Genomic DNA, 20,108 nt, shown 5'->3' on the forward strand with positions numbered 1-20,108 from the left:
AGTGCCCCCATTTGATGTATATACAGCAACCCCAGTGCCCCATGTGATGTATATACAGCATTCCTGGTGGCCCCATATGATGTATATACAGCGTTCCTAGTAGCCCCATGTGATGTATATACAGCATCCCCAGTGCCCCATGTGATGTATATACAGCATTCCTGGTGGCCCCATGTGATGTATATACAGCGTTCCTAGTGGTCCCATTTGATGGATATACACTGTGTGCAGAATTATTAGTCAAGTTGTATTTGATAGGATTCTTTTTATTATTGAATAACAACTATGTTCTCAATCAACCCAAAAGTGTTGTGAGTTCATTTTCCCCTTCATTACTGAGGCCCGAGGAACTCCCTCTTCTGGAAAAGAAAGGTAGTGAGCCTGATTGTCAAACACCTGAGGCTGATGATGATCATAGAATCGTAGAGTTGGAAGGGACCTCCTGGGCCATCTGGTCCAACCCCCTGCTCAAAGCAGGATTCGCTAAATCATCCCAGTCAGATGTCTGTCCAGCCTCTGTTTGAAGACATCCATTGAAGGAGAACTCACCACTTCTCGTGGCAGCTTGTTCCACTCATTGATCACTCTAACTGTCAAAAAGTTTTTTCTAATATCTAATCTGTGTCTCCTCCCATTCAGTTTCATCCCATTGCTTCTAGTCTTTCCTTGTGCAAATGAGAATAAAGATGATCCTTCTACAATGTGACAGCCCTTGAGATATTTGTAGACAGCTATTAAGTCTCCTCTCAGTCTTCTCTTTTGCAAACTAAACAATCCCAAATCCTGCAACCTTTCCTCATAAGACAGGGTTTGCAGACCGGTCACCATTCTGGTTGCTCTTTTCTGAACTTGCTCCAGTTTGTTGATGTCTTTTTTAAAATGTGGTGCCCAAAACTGGACACAATATTCCAGATGAGGTCTGACCAAAGAGGAGTAGAGGGAAATAATGACTTCACGTGATCTAGACTGTATGCTTCTGTTAATACATCCTAGAATTGCATTTGCTTTTTTTGCTGCTGCATCACACTGTTGACTCATATTCAGTTTGTGATCTATTAGTATACCCAAGTCTTTTTCACATGTGCTGTTGCTTAGGCCTATTCCTCCCATTCTGTATATGCTTTTTTCATTTTTATTGCCCAGATGTAGTACTTTGCATTTTTCCCTGTTAAAAACCATTCTGTTAGTTGCTGCCCACTTCTCCAGTTTATTTATATCTTTTTGAATCCTCTCTCTCTCTTCTCTAGTATTAGCTATCCCTCCTAGCTTTGTGTCATCAGCAAATTTAATCAGTTTACCCTCAATTCCTTCATCTAAATCGTTGATAAAGATGTTGAACAATAAAGGGCCCAGGACAGAGCCCTGTGGTACCCCACTTGAGACATTCTTCCAACTGGATGTGCAGCCATTTACGACCACTCTTTGGGTCCGATCACTAAGCCAGTTATGAATCCACCTAACAGTTGCCTTGTCCATTCCATACTTAGTCATTTTTTCAATAAGGATTGTATGAGATACTTTGTCAAATGCTTTGCTGAAGTCAAGATATACTATATCTACAGCATTTCCTTGATCCACCCAATCAGTGATGCCGTCATAGAAGGAAATTAAGTTAGTCTGACATGACTTATTAGTTACAAACCCATGCTGACTCTGTTTAATCACTTCATTCTTATCCAGGTACTGACATACATGTTGTTTAATAATTTGTTCAAAGATCTTTCCTGGTATAGAAGTCAGACTCACTGGCCTATAGTTGCCTGGGTCCACCTTCTTCCCCTTTTTGAAGATAGGAACAACATTTGCTCTTCTCCAGTCTTCTGGGACTTCTCCTGTTCTCCAAGAATTTTCAAATATTATGGAGAGGGGTTCAAAAATTTCTTCTGCTATCTCCTTCAGTACTCTGGGGTGTAATTCATCTGGACCTGGAGACTTGAATTCATTTAGGTTAGCTAAGTGTTTCCTCACTATCTTTCTGTTTATAGATATCCTGGATTCTTCTATTCCCTTAATAGGACAGTGAAGAACAGTTGATGTCACATTTCCTTTCTGAGAGAAAACAGATGCAAAATAGGAATTTAAAAGTTCGGCCTTCTCAACATCCTGTCTTACCATTTCATCATTTTCATCCTGTAAAAATCCTATAGCATCTTTGACTTTTCTTTTACTTTTGACATATCCCCAAAATCCTTTATTATTGCTTTTGACATCTCTTGCAAGCCTCAATTCATTGTCAGCTTTAGATAATCTGATTTGTGCCCTGCAGGTTCTGCAGACAGCATTATATTCTTCTTTAGATATGCCTCCCTCTTTCCATTTTATAAACATTTTTTTCTTCCTTTTTAGCATGTGCTTAAGTTCTGTGTTCATCCATCCTGGCTTCCTTAAATGCTTCCTATTCTTCCCTCTTTTCGGAATTGTTAACAACTGTGCTTTGAGAATTTCATTTTTCAAGATTTCCCATCCTTCCTGTACATTTTTGTCTTTAAGGATATCCAGCCATTGGATCCCTCCAATTCTCTTTCTGAATCCCTTAAAATCTGCCGTTCTGAAATCTAACCTTGACGTCTGAGTCTTCACAGGTCTTCCTCCTCTAGTTATCCAAAATTCTAAAATAGCATGGTCGCTACCTCCTAGGGTCCCAGCCACTTTTACCTCCTCAACCATTTCCTCCCTGTTTATAAGGATTAGATCCAAGGTAGCAGTTCCCCTTGTTTTCTCCCCTACCTTTTGGAAGATAAAGTTGTCAGCAAGAGAGGATAAGAATTTCCTTGACCTGTTAGTTTTGCCTGAGAGAGATTCCCAACAAATGTCTGGATAGTTGAAATCTCCCATGACAACTATGTCATATTTTTGGGAGAACTTGGCCATTTGATGCATAAAGAGTTCATCCATATCTTCAGCTTGCACAGGTGGCCTGTAGTAAATGCCTACAATGGTGTCCTTTCCATTGTTCTGTCCTTGTATTCTTACCCAAACAGTTTCCACAGAACTCCCAGTCTCTGAAGCTTCAATCTCTGTGCAGATATACGCGTTTCTAACATACAATGCGACACCCCCTCCTCGTTTATCAAGTCTGTTTCTTGCAAATAAGTTGTAACCTTCTAGTCTTGTATTCCAATCATGTGTATTGTCCCACCAAGTTTCAGTGATTCCAATTACATCATATTTCTTTTCCTGTGTTAGTAGTTCCAATTCTCCTTGTTTGTTGCCCATGCTTTGTGCATTAGTATAGAAACATTTTAGTTTGTGATTGGTTTCTTTTTCCAATATTTTTATTAATTAGATTCTTTTGTCTTTGTTCTTCCTGTTCTTCCTTTCCACTTCTAATAGCAGAGTTCTCAATAGCATTTGTCAGGTGTATGGCTTTTTCTAGTCTTTTGCTTCCCTTCCCATGTTGTTCTAGTTTAAAGCTCTCCTTACAAGTGTAAGGAGTGTGATGACTGGCTGAGTGGAGTTACGGACTGGATATAAGGCTGCCGACGCCCTTCTGCCCTGCGGGTGATTTCTCTGTGGGATCCTTGGAGACCAGTCTGAATTCCTGCTCCTCTAAAGCTAAGTTTGCTGCTCGGCCTTTTGCTTTTGTGCTTTGACTTTGTTTTGTTTTTCTGGATTTCTGCCATTCCCTGCTGGGGTGTGCTGAATTCATTTAGCTCTGTCTTCTGAAAATACCTGAGTGCTGATTTAGTTTTTGAAGCCTAGCTGCTTCAGGGCCTTTTTCATATCAGCTTGTTGGCTTATGTCTTTGATAGGGTTTTGGCAGATTGCAGACAGCAGCCTTCCTGTCCTTTCCTATCTAGGTAGTTTTGGGCCCCGTCTTTGCTCAGTCTATCTTTCTGTCAGTGTTTTCATCTTGCTTCACCGTCATTATATGTTGGGGGCTGCCTATTGCTTTGGGGTCTGCTCTGGGGCAGTTTAGATTTCCCCTTTCTTTCGGCCTATGTATTTCTCCGGCTGTGATCGAGGGGTCTAGGGCATCGTAGGAACCCCCCACGGCTACTGCTAGTTGTGTTGATAGGTTCAGGGGTCTGCAATCTGATAGTTGCCAACTTCTCTGGTTTTCTGGACTTAGCTTGTATTTCTGCTTTTGCCTCCTACGGTGACTCATTCATAACACAAAAGACTGATAAATATCAAAGCTTAATATTTTTGATAGTTGGAGTGTTTTTTTTATTTTTGGCTATCTTAGGAGGATATCTGTTTGTGCAGGTAACTATTACGTGCAGAATTATTAGGCAACTTAATAAAAACCAAATATATATATATACCCATCTCACTTGTTTATTTTCATCAGGTAAACCAATATAACACAAAATGTGGAAATAAACATTTCAAAAATCAGTGACCAATATAGCTTTCACCTTTCTTTACGATGACACTCACCTTCCTTCCATCCATAGATTCTGTCAGTTGCTTGATCTGTTTACGATCAGCATTGCGTGCCGCAGCCACCACAGCCTCCCTGACACCGTTCCGAGAGGTGTACTGTTTTCCCTCCCTGTAGATCTCACATTTTATGAGGGACCACAGGTTCTCTATGGGGTTCAGATCAGGTGAACAAGGGGGCCATGTCATTATTTTTTCTTCTTTTAGACCTTTACTGGCCAGCCACACTGTGGAGTATTTGGATGCAGGTGATGGAGCATTGTTCTGCATGAAAATCATGTTTTTCTTGAACGATACCGACTTCTTCCCAGACCACTGCTTGAAGAAGGTGTCTTCCCGAAACTGGCAGTAGGTCTGGGAGTTGAGCTTCACTCCATCCTCAACCCGAAAAGCTCCCACAAGTTCATCTTTGATGATACCAGCCCATACCAGTACCCCACCTCCACCTTGCTGGCGTCGGAGTGGAGCTCTCTGGCCTTTACTGATCCAGCCTCGGGCCCATCAAGAGTCACTCATTTCATCAGTCCATAAAACCTTAGAAAAATCAGTCTTAAGATATTTCTTGGCCCAGTCTTGACGTTTTATCTTATGTTTCTTATTCAAAGGTGGTCATTTTTCAGCCTTCCTTACCTTGGCCATGTCCCTGAGTATGGCACACCTTGTGCTTTTTGATACTCCAGTAACGTTGCAGCTCTGAAATATGGCAAAACTGGTGGCAAATGGCATCTTGGCAGCATCACGCTTGATTTTCCTCAATTCATGGGCAGTTATTTTGCGCCTTTTTTTATCAACATGCGAAAAGGAGATGAATCCAGCAAGCCAAGTTTGAAGTACATAAAAAATCTTTTTCTTTATTTCAAACGTAGATTAAAAAATATTTATCCATAGCAGCATATTATAGATATAGGCAGAGATAGGAAAAATTACTGCTGTAAAGCGCACGGCAAGACGTGTTTCGGCTAAACCTTTATCATTGCCATAATACACATTGCTATTTTTCTGGGATATAAGAAGGAAAAGATCCTAAGATAGGTGGTGCTATAGTTGATTAAGCGTTAATAGATCACACTTGTGAGCATCCACCTATAAGATTAACTATTTAAAAACAAGTGTTAACCCTAACAAAAGCTAATACGCTAGCAGTAATTTTTCCATATATTTTACAAATATTTTACAATACATGATATAACAGAATATATAAACAGAGATTTTCTTCTCATGTTATCCTCCACAATACTTCTATAATATAATTTTTGCTCAAAAAAGTATATTTATAAACTTAGGACAGATCAGGTTGTAATTATTAACATAAGAATCATAATTTTAGGATTTTTAATAAATTCTAATTTTTTTTATCAACACGCTTCTTGCTACCCTGTTGGCTATTTGCCATGAAACGCTTAATTGTTTGGTGATCATCACGCTTCAAAAGTTTGGCAATTTCAACACTGCGGCATCCCTCTGCAAGACATCACACAATTTTTGACTTTTTAGAGTCCGTCAAATCTCTCTTCTGACCCATTTTGCCAAAGGAAAGGAAGTTGCCTAACAATTAAACACACCTTATATAGGGTGTTGATGTCATTAGACCACACCCATCCTCATTACAGAGATGCAAATCACATGATTTACATAATTGGCAGTTAGCTTGGATTAGGACAACGTGTAAAAAGGATGATGTGATAAAAATACTCATTTGCCTTATAATTCTGCACACAGTGTACAGCAGCCCGTGACCCCATGTGACGTATTTACAGCAGTCCCAGTGCCCCCACGTGATGTATATACAGCAGTCCCAGTGCCCCCACGTGATGTATATACAGCAGTCCCAGTGCCCCCACGTGATGTATATACAGCAATAGCAGTGCCCCCATGTGATGTATATACAGCAATAGCAGTGCCCCCATGTAATGTATATACAGCAATAGCAGTGCCCCCCATGTGATGTACACACAGCAGTCCCAGTGCCCCCCATGTGCTGTATATACAGCAGCCCCAGTGCCCCAATATACAGTGGTCGTAGTGGCCCCCATGTGAAGTAGATCCCAGCCGGCCACAGCACATACAGGGGGAGAGGGGTCTCAGGCCTCACAGAATACAGGGGGAGGGGGTCTCCGGCTTCACCGTATACGGGGGGGTCTGCGACCGCACCATATACATGGGGGAGAGGGGGTCTCCTGCCGCACCGTATACATGGGGGAGAGGGGTCTCCGGACGTACAGTCTACAGAGAATGGAGTCGCCAGCCGCACCGTATACATGGGGAAGAAGGTCTCCGACTGCACCGTATACAGGGGGGGGGGGGGGGGAGAGGGGTCTCCGGCCGCACCGTATACAGGCGGGGAAAGGGGTCTCCGGCCGCACCGTATACAGGCGGGGAAAGGGGTCTCCGGCCGCACCGTATACAGGCGGGGAAAGGGGTCTCCGGCCGCACCGTATACAGGCGGGGAAAGGGGTCTCCGGCCGCACCGTATACAGGCGGGGAAAGGGGTCTCCGGCCGCACCGTATACAGGCGGGGAAAGGGGTCTCCGGCCGCACCGTATACAGGCGGGGAAAGGGGTCTCCGGCCGCACCGTATACAGGCGGGGAAAGGGGTCTCCGGCCGCACCGTATACAGGCGGGGAAAGGGGTCTCCGGCCGCACCGTATACAAGGGGGAGAGGGGGGTCTCCGGCCGCACCGTATACAGGGGGGGAGAGGGGTCTCCGGCCGCACCGTATACAGGGGGGGGGAGAGGGGTCTCCGGCCGCACCGTATACAGGGGGGGGGAGGGGTCTCCGGCCGCACCGTATACAGGGGGGGGGGAGAGGGGTCTCCGGCCGCACCGTATACGGGGGGGGGAGAAAGGGGTCTCCGGCCGCACAGTGTACGGGGGGGGGACGGGGGGTCTCCGGCCGCACCGTATACAGGGGGGAGAGGGGTCTCCGGCCGCACCGTATCCAGGGAGGGGGGGGGGGGGGGAAGAGGGGTCTCCGGCCGCACCGTATACAGGGGGGAGAGAGGGGTCTCCGGCCGCACCGTATACAGGGGGGAGAGAGGGGTCTCCGGCCGCACCCTATACAGGGGGGAGAGAGGGGTCTCCGGCCGCACCCTATACAGGGGGGAGAGAGGGGTCTCCGGCCGCACCCTATACAGGGGGGAGAGAGGGGTCTCCGGCCGCACCCTATACAGGGGGGAGAGAGGGGTCTCCGGCCGCACAGTGTACGGGGGGGGGGACGGGGGGTCTCCGGCCGCACCGTATACAGGGAGAGAGGGGTCTCCGGCCGCACCGTATACAGGGAGAGAGGGGTCTCCGGCCGCACCGTATACAGGGAGAGAGGGGTCTCCGGCCGCACCGTATACAGGGAGAGAGGGGTCTCCGGCCGCACCGTATACAGGGAGAGAGGGGTCTCCGGCCGCACCGTATACAGGGAGAGAGGGGTCTCCGGCCGCACCGTATACAGGGAGAGAGGGGTCTCCGACCGCACCGTATACAGGGAGAGAGGGGTCTCCGGCCGCACCGTATACAGGGAGAGAGGGGTCTCCGGCCGCACCGTATACAGGGAGAGAGGGGTCTCCGGCCGCACCCTATACAGGGGGGAGAAAGGGGTCTCCGGCCGCACAGTGTACGGGGGGGGGACGGGGGGGTCTCCGGCCGCACCGTATACAGGGAGAGAGGGGTCTCCGGCCGCACCGTATACAGGGAGAGAGGGGTCTCCGGCCGCACCGTATACAGGGAGAGAGGGGTCTCCGGCCGCACCGTATACAGGGAGAGAGGGGTCTCCGGCCGCACCGTATACAGGGAGAGAGGGGTCTCCGGCCGCACCGTATACAGGGAGAGAGGGGTCTCCGGCCGCACCGTATACAGGGAGAGAGGGGTCTCCGGCCGCACCGTATACAGGGAGAGAGGGGTCTCCGGCCGCACCGCATACAGGGGTCTCCGGCCGCACCGCATACAGGGGGGAGAGGGGTCTCCGGCCGCACCGTATACAGGGGGGAGAGGGGGGTCCCCGGCCGCACCGTATACAGGGGGGAGAGAGGGGTCCCCGGCCGCACCGTATACAAGGGGGAGAGGGGGGTCCCCGGCCGCACCGTATACAAGGGGGAGAGGGGGGTCTCCGGCCGCACCGTATACAAGGGGGAGAGGGGGGTCTCCGGCCGCACCGTATACAGGGGTCTCCGGCCGCACCGTACACAGGGGGGAGAGGGGGTCTCCGGCCGCACCGTACACAGGGGGGAGAGAGGGGTCTCCGGCCGCACCGTACACAGGGGGGAGAGAGGGGTCTCCGGCCGCACCGTACACAGGGGGGAGAGAGGGGTCTCCGGCCGCACCGTACACAGGGGGGAGAGAGGGGTCTCCGGCCGCACCGTACACAGGGGGGAGAGAGGGGTCTCCGGCCGCACCGTACACAGGGGGGAGAGAGGGGTCTCCGGCCGCACCGTACACAGGGGGGAGAGAGGGGTCTCCGGCCGCACCGTACACAGGGGGGAGAGAGGGGTCTCCGGCCGCACCGTACACAGGGGGGAGAGAGGGGTCTCCGGCCGCACCGTACACAGGGGGGAGAGAGGGGTCTCCGGCCGCACCGTACACAGGGGGGAGAGGGGGGTCTCCGGCAGCACCGTATACAGGGGGGAGAGGGGGGTCTCCGGCCGCACCCTATACAAGGGGGAGAGGGGGGTCTCCGGCCGCACCCTATACAGGGGGGAGAGAGGGGTCTCCGGCCGCACCGTATACAGGGGGAGAGAGGGGTCTCCGGCCGCACCGTATACAGGGGTCTCCGGCCGCACCGTATACAGGGGGGAGAGAGGGGTCTCCGGCCGCACCGTATACAGGGGTCTCCGGCCGCACCGTATACAGGGGTCTCCGGCCGCACCGTATACAGGGGTCTCCGGCCGCACCGTATACAGGGGTCTCCGGCCGCACCGTATACAGGGGTCTCCGGCCGCACCGTATACAGGGGTCTCCGGCCGCACCGTATACAGGGGTCTCCGGCCGCACCGTATACAGGGGTCTCCGGCCGCACCGTATACAGGGGTCTCCGGCCGCACCGTATACAGGGGTCTCCGGCCGCACCGTATACAGGGGTCTCCGGCCGCACCGTATACAGGGGTCTCCGGCCGCACCGTATACAGGGGTCTCCGGCCGCACCGTATACAGGGGTCTCCGGCCGCACCGTATACAGGGGTCTCCGGCCGCACCGTATACAGGGGTCTCCGGCCGCACCGTATACAGGGGTCTCCGGCCGCACCGTATACAGGGGTCTCCGGCCGCACCGTATACAGGGGTCTCCGGCCGCACCGTATACAGGGGTCTCCGGCCGCACCGTATACAGGGGTCTCCGGCCGCACCGTATACAGGGGTCTCCGGCCGCACCGTATACAGGGGTCTCCGGCCGCACCGTACACAGGGGGGAGAGGGGGGTCTCCGGCCGCACTGTATACAGGGGGGAGAGGGGTCTCCGGCCGCACCGTATACAGGGGTCCCCGGCCGCACCATATACAGGGGGGAGAGGGGTCTCCGGCCGCACCGTATACAGGGGTCTCCGGCCGCACCGTATACAGGGGTCCCCGGCCGCACCATATACAGGGGGGAGAGGGGTCTCCGGCCGCACCGTATACAGGGGTCTCCGGCTGCACCGTACACAGGGGGGAGAGGGGTCTCCGGCCGCACCGTATACAGGGGGGAGAGGGGTCTCCGGCCGCACCGTATACAGGGGTCTCCAGCCGCATCGTATACAGGGGTCTCCGGCCGCACCGTATACAGGGGTCTCCGGCCGCACCGTATACAGGGGAGAGAGGGGTCTCCGGCCGCACCGTATACAGGGGGGAGAGGGGTCTCCGGCCGCACCGTATACAGGGGGGAGAGGGGTCTCCGGCCGCACTGTATACAGGGGTCTCCGGCCGCACCGTATACAGGGGTCTCCGGCCGCATCGTATACAGGGGTCTCCGGCCGCATCGTATACAGGGGTCTCCGGCCGCATCGTATACAGGGGTCTCCGGCCGCATCGTATACAGGGGTCTCCGGCCGCACCGTATACAGGGGTCTCCGGCCGCATCGTATACAGGGGTCTCCGGCCGCATCGTATACAGGGGTCTCCGGCCGCATCGTATACAGGGGTCTCCGGCCGCACCGTATACAGGGGTCTCCGGCCGCATCGTATACAGGGGTCTCCGGCCGCACCGTATACAGGGGTCTCCGGCCGCATCGTATACAGGGGTCTCCGGCCGCACCGTATACAGGGGTCTCCGGCCGCATCGTATACAGGGGTCTCCGGCCGCACCGTATACAGGGGTCTCCGGCCGCATCGTATACAGGGGTCTCCGGCCGCACCGTATACAGGGGTCTCCGGCCGCACCGTATACAGGGGTCCCCGGCCGCACCGTATACAGGGGGGAGAGGGGTCTCCGGCCGCACCGTATACAGGGGTCTCCGGCATGACAGACCCTTCCTGACCCTCCTCAGCGCCTCTATGACAGCACGTGACCTCGGAGCGCGCGGATTGGCTGCAGGGATCACATGGCTGCCTCCAATATCGGGCGATCCTGCAGAACTCTCGGCCGATGTCACCGCAGAGAACCGTCGCCCGTGAGGAAAGATCCAGAAGATCCCGGTCTGCTCCTCCCACCATAACAAAAGCGTGCGCCGCCCTCACCTCACCGCGGAGCCGCCACCGAACACCGGAGCCCGCAGCCAGCGCAGCCCACAGCGGGAGGAAGGCTGGTGACGTCAGCAGCATGTGACTAGAAGGGGCGGGGCAACGAAGAAAAGTGGCGAACAAGGACCTGAGTGACGTCGGTAACACGTGCCCGGCAAAGGGGCGGAGCTTCTCCGTGATATGAGGGGAGGGGAGGGGAGAGCCGCTGACAGGAGCGGCTCCTCCCCCTACACTGCTCTCCGTGCTCCTGCTCCCTTATGCCCCCTGTCGGCCTCTTTCTCCTCACACTAGTGATGGGTAAAATGCGATTTTTTTGGTGAGCCGGCTCTTTTGGCTCCGAAAACGGCTCTTCATTTCCTATTACCTTTGGCTTTAAATTTGAAGCCAACTTCTGGTATGTGTTAACCCATGATTGTATACCTTTTAGTAAAAATCTACACATGAGCCAATTTATGACATAAAACAGAATAGTTTCCAGAATAACCAGATTTTATATTATTTGCTGTAAAAACTTTAACAAACACAAAATGAACATGCAAAATAGCAACAAGACCCTAATTATCAGTGCCACATTTTAAAGCTCCCTTCACACTTCGCAAGTTCGCTGTGGGCTGCTGCAAACAGTAAAACTGCAGTGTCACATGTCGCATCCAGGCGGCTGTAGATCAGGACTTTGTGCCGTTGTGGGTCGGGCGGTGACAGCGCGGAGGCCGATCACGAGTTCTGTGCGCAGGTCGCATCTCCGGCCCCTGAGGCAGAAGAGAAAAGGCAGCGCTGGAGCCGGGAAAGGTAAGAATTGAGCCTACCCCTTTACCCCTGATCATTTCCAAAATAACAGCGTGTGTGTTAACTTAAAAACAATCACAAGAGGGCAAGGAATGCTTGTCACAGATTGGAGGGGGCTGTCAGTGCTGTGTGCGGCAGCAGGAGGCGCATTCTTCCTCAGTCTCCTGGATAAGATCAGAGTGACTACTGCCGGGAGGGGCGGGGCAAGAGGGGCTGACTGTGGAACGTGAACTGGCAAAGAGCCGTTTAAATTTCAATTGGCTCCCTGCCAGGAGCCGGCTCATATGATTCACTATAAAGAGCCGGCTCTTAGAGCCGGCTCCTTCGGGAGCTACCCATCACTACCTCACACACTTTATGCCCCCTGTCGGCCTCTCTCTCCTCACACACTTTATGCCCCCTGTCGGCCTCTCTCTCCTCACACACTTTATGCCCCCTGTCGGCCTCTCTCTCTCACACACTTTATGCCTCCTGTCGGCCTCTCTCTCTCACACACTTTATGCCCCCTGTCGGCCTCTCTCTCTCACACACTTTATGCCCCCTGTCGGCCTCTCTCTCCTCACACACTTTATGCCCCCTGTCGGCCTCTCTCTCCTCACACACTTTATGCCTCCTGTCGGCCTCTCTCTCCTCACACACTTTATGCCCCCTGTCGGCCTCTCTCTCTCACACACTTTATGCCTCCTGTCGGCCTCTCTCTCTCACACACTTTATGCCCCCTGTCGGCCTCTCTCTCTCACACACTTTATGCCCCCTGTCGGCCTCTCTCTCCTCACACACTTTATGCCTCCTGTCGGCCTCTCTCTCCTCACACACTTTATGCCCCCTGTCGGCCTCTCTCTCTCACACACTTTATGCCCCCTGTCGGCCTCTCTCTCTCACACACTTTATGCCCCCTGTCGGCCTCTCTCTCTCACACACTTTATGCCCCCTGTCGGCCTCTCTCTCTCACACACTTTATGCCTCCTGTCGACCTCTCTCTCTCACACACTTTATGCCCCCTGTCGGCCTCTCTCTCTCACACACTTTATGCCCCCTGTCGGCCTCTCTCTCCTCACACACTTTATGCCCCCTGTCGGCCTCTCTCTCCTCACACACTTTATGCCTCCTGTCGGCCTCTCTCTCCTCACACACTTTATGCCCCCTGTCGGCCTCTCTCTCCTCACACACTTTATGCCCCCTGTCGGCCTCTCTCTCTCACACACTTTATGCCTCCTGTCGGCCTCTCTCTCTCACACACTTTATGCCCCCTGTCGGCCTCTCTCTCTCACACACTTTATGCCTCCTGTCGGCCTCTCTCTCTCACACACTTTATGCCCCCTGTCGGCCTCTCTCTCACACACTTTATGCCTCCTGTCGGCCTCTGTCTCTCTCACACACTTTATGCCTCCTGTCGGCCTCTCTCTCTCACACACTTTATGCCTCCTGTCGGCCTCTCTCTCTCACACACTTTATACCTCCTGTCGGCCTCTCTTTCTCACACACTTTATGCCTCCTGTCGGCCTCTCTCTCTCACACACTTTATGCCTCCTGTCGGCCTCTCTCTCCTCACACACTTTATGCCTCCTGTCGGCCTCTCTTTCTCACACACTTTATACCTCCTGTCGGCCTCTCTTTCTCACACACTTTATGCCTCCTGTCGGCCTCTCTCTCTCACACACTTTATGCCCCCTGTCGGCCTCTCTCTCCTCACACACTTTATGCCTCCTGTCGGCCTCTCTCTCTCACACACTTTATGCCTCCTGTCGGCCTCTCTCACACACTTTATGCCTCCTGTCGGCCTCTCTCTCTCACACACTTTATGCCTCCTGTCGGCCTCTCTCTCTCACACACTTTATGCCTCCTGTCGGCCTCTCTTTCTCACACACTTTATGCCCCCTGTCGGCCTCTCTCTCCTCACACACTTTATGCCTCCTGTCGGCCTCTCTCTCCTCACACACTTTATGCCCCCTGTCGGCCTCTCTCTCTCACACACTTTATGCCTCCTGTCGGCCTCTCTCTCTCACACACTTTATGCCCCCTGTCGGCCTCTCTCTCTCACACACTTTATGCCTCCTGTCGGCCTCTCTCTCTCACACACTTTATGCCCCCTGTCGGCCTCTCTCTCACACACTTTATGCCTCCTGTCGGCCTCTGTCTCTCTCACACACTTTATGCCTCCTGTCGGCCTCTCTCTCACACACTTTATACCTCCTGTCGGCCTCTCTTTCTCACACACTTTATGCCTCCTGTCGGCCTCTCTCTCTCACACACTTTATGCCTCCTGTCGGCCTCTCTCTCCTCACACACTTTATGCCTCCTGTCGGCCTCTCTCTCTCACACACTTTATGCCTCCTGTCGGCCTCTCTCTCTCACACACTTTATGCCTCCTGTCGGCCTCTCTCTCTCACACACTTTATGCCTCCTGTCGGCCTCTCTCTCTCACACACTTTATGCCTCCTGTCGGCCTCTCTCACACACTTTATGCCTCCTGTCGGCCTCTCTCTCTCACACACTTTATGCCTCCTGTCGGCCTCTCTCTCTCACACACTTTATGCCTCCTGTCGGCCTCTCTTTCTCACACACTTTATGCCTCCTGTCGGCCTCTCTCTCTCACACACTTTATGCCTCCTGTCGGCCTCTCTCTCCTCACACACTTTATGCCTCCTGTCGGCCTCTCTCTCCTCACACACTTTATGCCTCCTTTCGGCCTCTCTCTCTCACACACTTTATGCCTCCTGTCGGCCTCTCTCTCTCACACACTTTATGCCTCCTGTCGGCCTCTCTCTCTCACACACTTTATGCCTCCTGTCGGCCTCTCTCTCTCACACACTTTATGCCTCCTGTCGGCCTCTCTCACACACTTTATGCCTCCTGTCGGCCTCTCTCTCTCACACACTTTATGCCTCCTGTCGGCCTCTCTCTCTCACACACTTTATGCCTCCTGTCGGCCTCTCTCTCTCACACTGTTATGCCGCGCTCACCAGGAGGCGGGGCTTCGGCCCCGACGTCACTCCCTCCGGTACGGCGGTCCCTCAGGGGTCCCCGTCGGGTGCGCACGCGCAACTCTCGTCCCCGGGTCTCCTCCATGCCACGCTTGCGCGCTCCTGTCAGTGCTGTATAGGGCTCGGTCCTCTCTATGGTATTGGAGGACCTGACCCGGAACCACTAGTGGTCATGTGCTTTCTGGCTAGGTCCTGACCCGGAACCAGTAGTAGTCATGTGCTATATCAGACGACCTCCCCCTAGGGGAGGTGCCTGATTATTGTTGTGCTTCCTGGCTGGGTCAGCTGTGTCCCAGCCTGGCTGTGCGCTGTTCTCAGGTCCTCTGCTCTGTCTGCTATTCTGTGGTGCTCATAGCACTTGCTCTGAACCCTTGTTGCTTCATGCTCAGTTGTGCCTCCTGGCACATCCTCTCGTATCCTGTCCCTTGTTTCTTGCTCCGCCGTGCCTCCTGGCATTCACTCTATTCCTGTGTTCTGTTACTTGCTACACGCCTTATGTGCCCACGTGTACCCGTCTAGCACTACCCTGTACTCAACGCACTCCCGTGTACTCTCCTGTGTTCCCTAGTATCCTGCACCCTCCAGTCACACAGTCTCGTATCTCCTGTGAGCCGGCCGCCTGGTGCCAGCAGTCGTGGTATCGTATCCCCTGGGGCTTGCTCCTGACACTCCCTGTATAGGGGGTGGTCCTCACTAGGCTAGCTCGCCCTGGGAGGGTTGGTGCCGCGACCCAGAGGGTCCACTCCAGGAGTCGCTAACACTCTAACAGTATAATCAGGCCATGGACCCCGCTGGTACTGCGGCTTCCGTCCAAAAGGAGCTGACTTTCCTCCGGGAAAACCAGATTAGGATTATGGCATTTCTCAAATCCATGGAGTCCGGTTTATCTGCCTCAGTCCGCTGAGCCTGGGAATGCTTGCCTGTTGGCTAGTCTCCAGCAGGAACTTGCGCAGCAACGCGACTCCCAGGCTCAGATTCTCAACTATATAGCGTCGGTAGATAATCGGCTCCTTTCCATACAATCTGCCCAGGCCATGCTTCCACACTCGCTTCCGCGCCTATGCAAGCCACCCCGGTATAGTGGTGACCCTGTGTTGTGTCGCGGATTCTTGAACCAGTGTCGTTTGCATTTTGAGTTTTTGCCGCAGCATTACCCCACCGATCGTGCTAAAATAGCATTTATTGTTTCTCACTTAGAGGGTAAGGCGCTTGCGTGGGTGAATCCCCTTTGGGAGCGTGATGACCCACTCGTCGCTCAGCTTTCCATCTTTTTGGACACTTTCCGTAAGGTGTTTGACGAGCCGGGTCGCCTTGCTTTCACCACCGAGTCCCTCTTTAATCTTCGTCAAGGTTCTCTATCGGTTGGACAATACGCGATATGTTTTTGCACTTTGTCCTCTGAGCTAGGTTGGAATAATGATGCCCTCGTAGGGGCCTTTTGGCGTGGTCTGTCCAGTCGGATCAAAGACGAACTGGCGGGCCGAGATACCCCTACCAATTTGGAGGATCTTATCTCTCTCGCGACACGCATTGATTTGCGCTTCCAGGAGCGCACCCGCGAGTCAGCCAGAGAGAGAGGGTCCTCTCGCCTCTCTTCGTCCACTCGCAGTTTTTCTCATCCGTTACCCGAGTTATCTGCGGCAGATCCGGTACCTGAGCCTATGCAGGTGGATCGCCTCCAGATAGCTCAACGGCGTCGTGTGAAAAGGCAGGCACAAGGGCTCTCTTTCTATTGTGGGGATGCCTCCCACTTTCTACGCTCATGTCCCAAGAGACCGGGGAAGTCTCTCCGCCTGGGACTGTTAAGTGAGGTCTCCCCAAGTGTATGTGATTCCTCTCTACCCCTGACCGTGCCTGTCTCCCTGAATTTTGGTTTTGAGACTTTTACTGTGAAAGCTATTGTGGACTCTGGCGCAGTGGTTAACTTTATTAGTCTCGAGGCAGTTAAGAAGTTTCGCATCCCTGTCAGATCCCTGGAGTCTCCTAGGTCAGTAGTTCCGGTCGACGATAAGCCCTTGCAGGACACCGTTAACCAGGTCATTGAGGAAGTTGAGTTGCAGATTGGCACATGTCATCGGGAGCGGATCTCCTTCTACGTATTGCCGACTTCGCCTCATACCCTTCTTCTTGGCCTTCCTTGGTTACGTATTCATGGGCCGACCCTGGACTGGCAATCTGGTGATATACTCCGTTGGGGACCGTCCTGTCAAAAGAGTTGCCTGCTGTTCATTCATCCGAAGAACCCTGCTTGCTCGTCTTCGACGGTTATAGGTCCGCCGTCCACCATCCCGTCTGTGACTTGTGACATTGTCGAGAAGGAGGCTGAGAGTCAGTCTCCACATCTGTCAAGCATCCCGTCTGTGACTTGTGACTTTGTCGAGAAGGAGGCTGAGAGTCAGTCTCCACATCCTTCAAGCAACCGGTCTGTGACTTGTGACATTATCAACAGGGGGGCTGAGAGTCAGTCTCCACCTCCGTCAAGTGACCGTCCCAAGGTAATTACCGTGGCTTCCGTCAAGTTGACGCCCCAGCGTCCAGGGGAGACATTTGTGTCTAAAGGTAACCATAAAGGTGTGTTATCCTGGGGACACTCTTCTCCGGCTGCCGGTCATGTTGGTGCCAAGAGGACACTCTCCCGTTTATCCCACGATTACTGGTGGCCATCTATTGCTCAGGACGTCAAAGACTTCGTGGCTGCTTGCCCATCGTGTGCCAAGAAGAGACTTCCCAAGCAACCATCCTCCGACAGCTCGCCTCCTAAGGATGAATTGACTTCCAATGACTGCACCACCACTTCGGCCTCCAAGCATGTCTGTGTGCCTCTGCCGGTTCGACCTGTCTCGGGGATACCTGCCTCCGACTCTCTGTCCGTGGAGTTCTCCAGGGTATGGCAGGAGACCGAATTTTCTCGTATTGAGACTCTGGATCTCATTGGTCCTCATGCAGTTAGGAAGTGTCTGGATCCCGCTCCTAGTGTCAAGGTGCTATTTTCCAATTCTAGAGAGAGGGGGCTTAAAGGAGGGGGTACTGTTATGCCGCGCTCACCAGGAGGCGGGGCTTCGGCCCCGACGTCACTCCCTCCGGTACGGCGGTCCCTCAGGGGTCCCCGTCGGGTGCGCACGCGCAACTCTCGTCCCCGGGTCTCCTCCATGCCACGTTTGCGCTTGCGCGCTCCTGTCAGTGCTGTATAGGGCTCGGTCCTCTCTATGGTATTGGAGGACCTGACCCGGAACCACTAGTGGTCATGTGCTTTCTGGCTAGGTCCTGACCCGGAACCAGTAGTAGTCATGTGCTATATCAGACGACCTCCCACTAGGGGAGGTGCCTGATTATTGTTGTGCTTCCTGGCTGGGTCAGCTGTGTCCCAGCCTGGCTGTGCGCTGTACTCAGGTCCTCTGCTCTGTCTGCTATTCTGTGGTGCTCCTAGCACTTGCTCTGAACCCTTGTTGCTTCATGCTCAGTTGTGCCTCCTGGCACATCCTCTCGTATCCTGTCCCTTGTTTCTTGCTCCGCCGTGCCTCCTGGCATTCACTCTATTCCTGTGTTCTGTTACTTGCTACACGCCTTATGTGCCCACGTGTACCCGTCTAGCACTACCCTGTACTCAACGCACTCCCGTGTACTCTCCTGTGTTCCCTAGTATCCTGCACCCTCCAGTCACACAGTCTCGTATCTCCTGTGAGCCGGCCGCCTGGTGCCAGCAGTCGTGGTATCGTATCCCCTGGGGCTTGCTCCTGACACTCCCTGTATAGGGGGTGGTCCTCACTAGGCTAGCTGCCCCCTGCCGGCCTCTCTCTCATAGAATCGTAGATTTGGAAGGGACCTCCTGGGCCATCTGGTCCAACCCCCTGCTCAAAGCAGGATTCGCTAAATCATCCCTGTCAGATGTCTGTCCAGCCTCTGTTTGAAGACTTCCATTGAAGGAGAACTCTCCACTTCTCATGGCAGCCTGTTCCACTCATTGATCACTCTAACTGTCGAGAAGTGTTTTCTAATATCTAATCTGTGTCTCCTCCCATTCAGTTTCATCCCATTGCTTCTAGTCTTTCCTTGTGCAAATGAGAATAAAGTTGATCCTTATACAATGTGACAGCCCTTGAGATATTTGTAGACAGCTATTAAGTCTCCTGTTTTGCAAACTAAACATTCCCAAATCCTGCAACCTTTCCTCATAAGACAGGGTTTGCAGACCGGTCACCATTCTGGTCACTCTTTTCTGAACTTGCTCCAGTTTGTTGATGTCTTTTTTAAAATGTGGTGCCCAAAACTGGACACAATATTCCAGATGAGGTCTGACCAAAGAGGAGTAGAGGGCAATAATGACTTCACGTGATCTAGGCTGTATGCTTCTGTTAATACATCCTAGAATTGCATTTGCCTTTTTTGCTGCTGCATCACACTGTTGACTCATATTCAGTCTGTGATCTATTAGTATACCCAAGTCTTTTTCACATGTGCTGTCACTTAGCCCTATTCCTCCCATTCTGTATATGCTTTTTTCATTTTTATTGCCCAGATGTAGTACTTTGCATTTTTCCCTGTTAAAAACCATTCTGTTAGTTGCTGCCCACTTCTCCAGTTTATTTATATCTTTTTGAATCCTCTCTCTTTAGTATTAGCTATCCCTCCTAGCTTTGTGTCATCAGCAAATTTAATCAGTTTACCTTCAATTCCTTCATCTAAATCATTGATAAAGATGTTGAACAATACAGGGCCCAGGACAGAGCCCTGTGGTACCCCACTTGAGACATTCTTCCAACTGGATGTGCAGCCATTTACGACCACTCTTTGGGTTCGATCACTAAGCCAGTTATGAATCCACCTAACAGTTGCCTTGTCCATTCCATACTTAGTCATTTTTTCAATAAGGATTGTATGAGAGACTTTGTCAAATGCTTTGCTGAAGTCAAGATATACTATATCTACAGCATTTCCTTGATCCACCCAATCAGTGATTCCATCATAGAAGGAAATTAAGTTAGTCTGACATGACTTATTAGTTACAAACCCATGCTGACTCTGTTTAATCACTTCATTCTTATCCAGGTACTGACATACATGTTGTTTAATAATTTGTTCAAAGATCTTTCCTGGTATAGAAGTCAGACTCACCGGCCTATAGTTGCCTGGGTCCACCTTCTTCCCCTTTTTGAAGATAGGAACAACATTTGCTCTTCTCCAGTCTTCTGGGACTTCTCCTGTTCTCCAAGAATTTTCAAAGATTATGGAGAACAGGAAAAGTTCTCACACACTTTATGCCCCCTGTCGGCCTCTCTCTCACACACTTTATGCCCCCTGTCGGCCTCTCTCTCACACA

General features: G+C 52.4%; 1 protein-coding gene across 1 annotated transcript in view; it reads right to left on the reverse strand.

The window, feature by feature from the left end:
* LOC141065429 (uncharacterized) overlaps window positions 1–11,177 on the reverse strand; it is a 112,233-nt gene extending 101,056 nt beyond the window's left edge. The window contains exon 1 of the mRNA XM_073557926.1: window positions 11,019–11,177. The gene's annotated coding sequence lies outside the window, so the exon portion shown is untranslated. The remainder of the gene's footprint in view (window positions 1–11,018) is intronic.
* Between the last annotated feature and the right edge of the window lie 8,931 nt (window positions 11,178–20,108).

This window comes from Dendrobates tinctorius, unplaced genomic scaffold (genome assembly GCF_039654945.1).
Source record: "Dendrobates tinctorius isolate UK_male_01 unplaced genomic scaffold, ASM3965494v1 ptg000251l, whole genome shotgun sequence".
Classification (NCBI taxonomy): domain Eukaryota; kingdom Metazoa; phylum Chordata; class Amphibia; order Anura; family Dendrobatidae; genus Dendrobates; species Dendrobates tinctorius.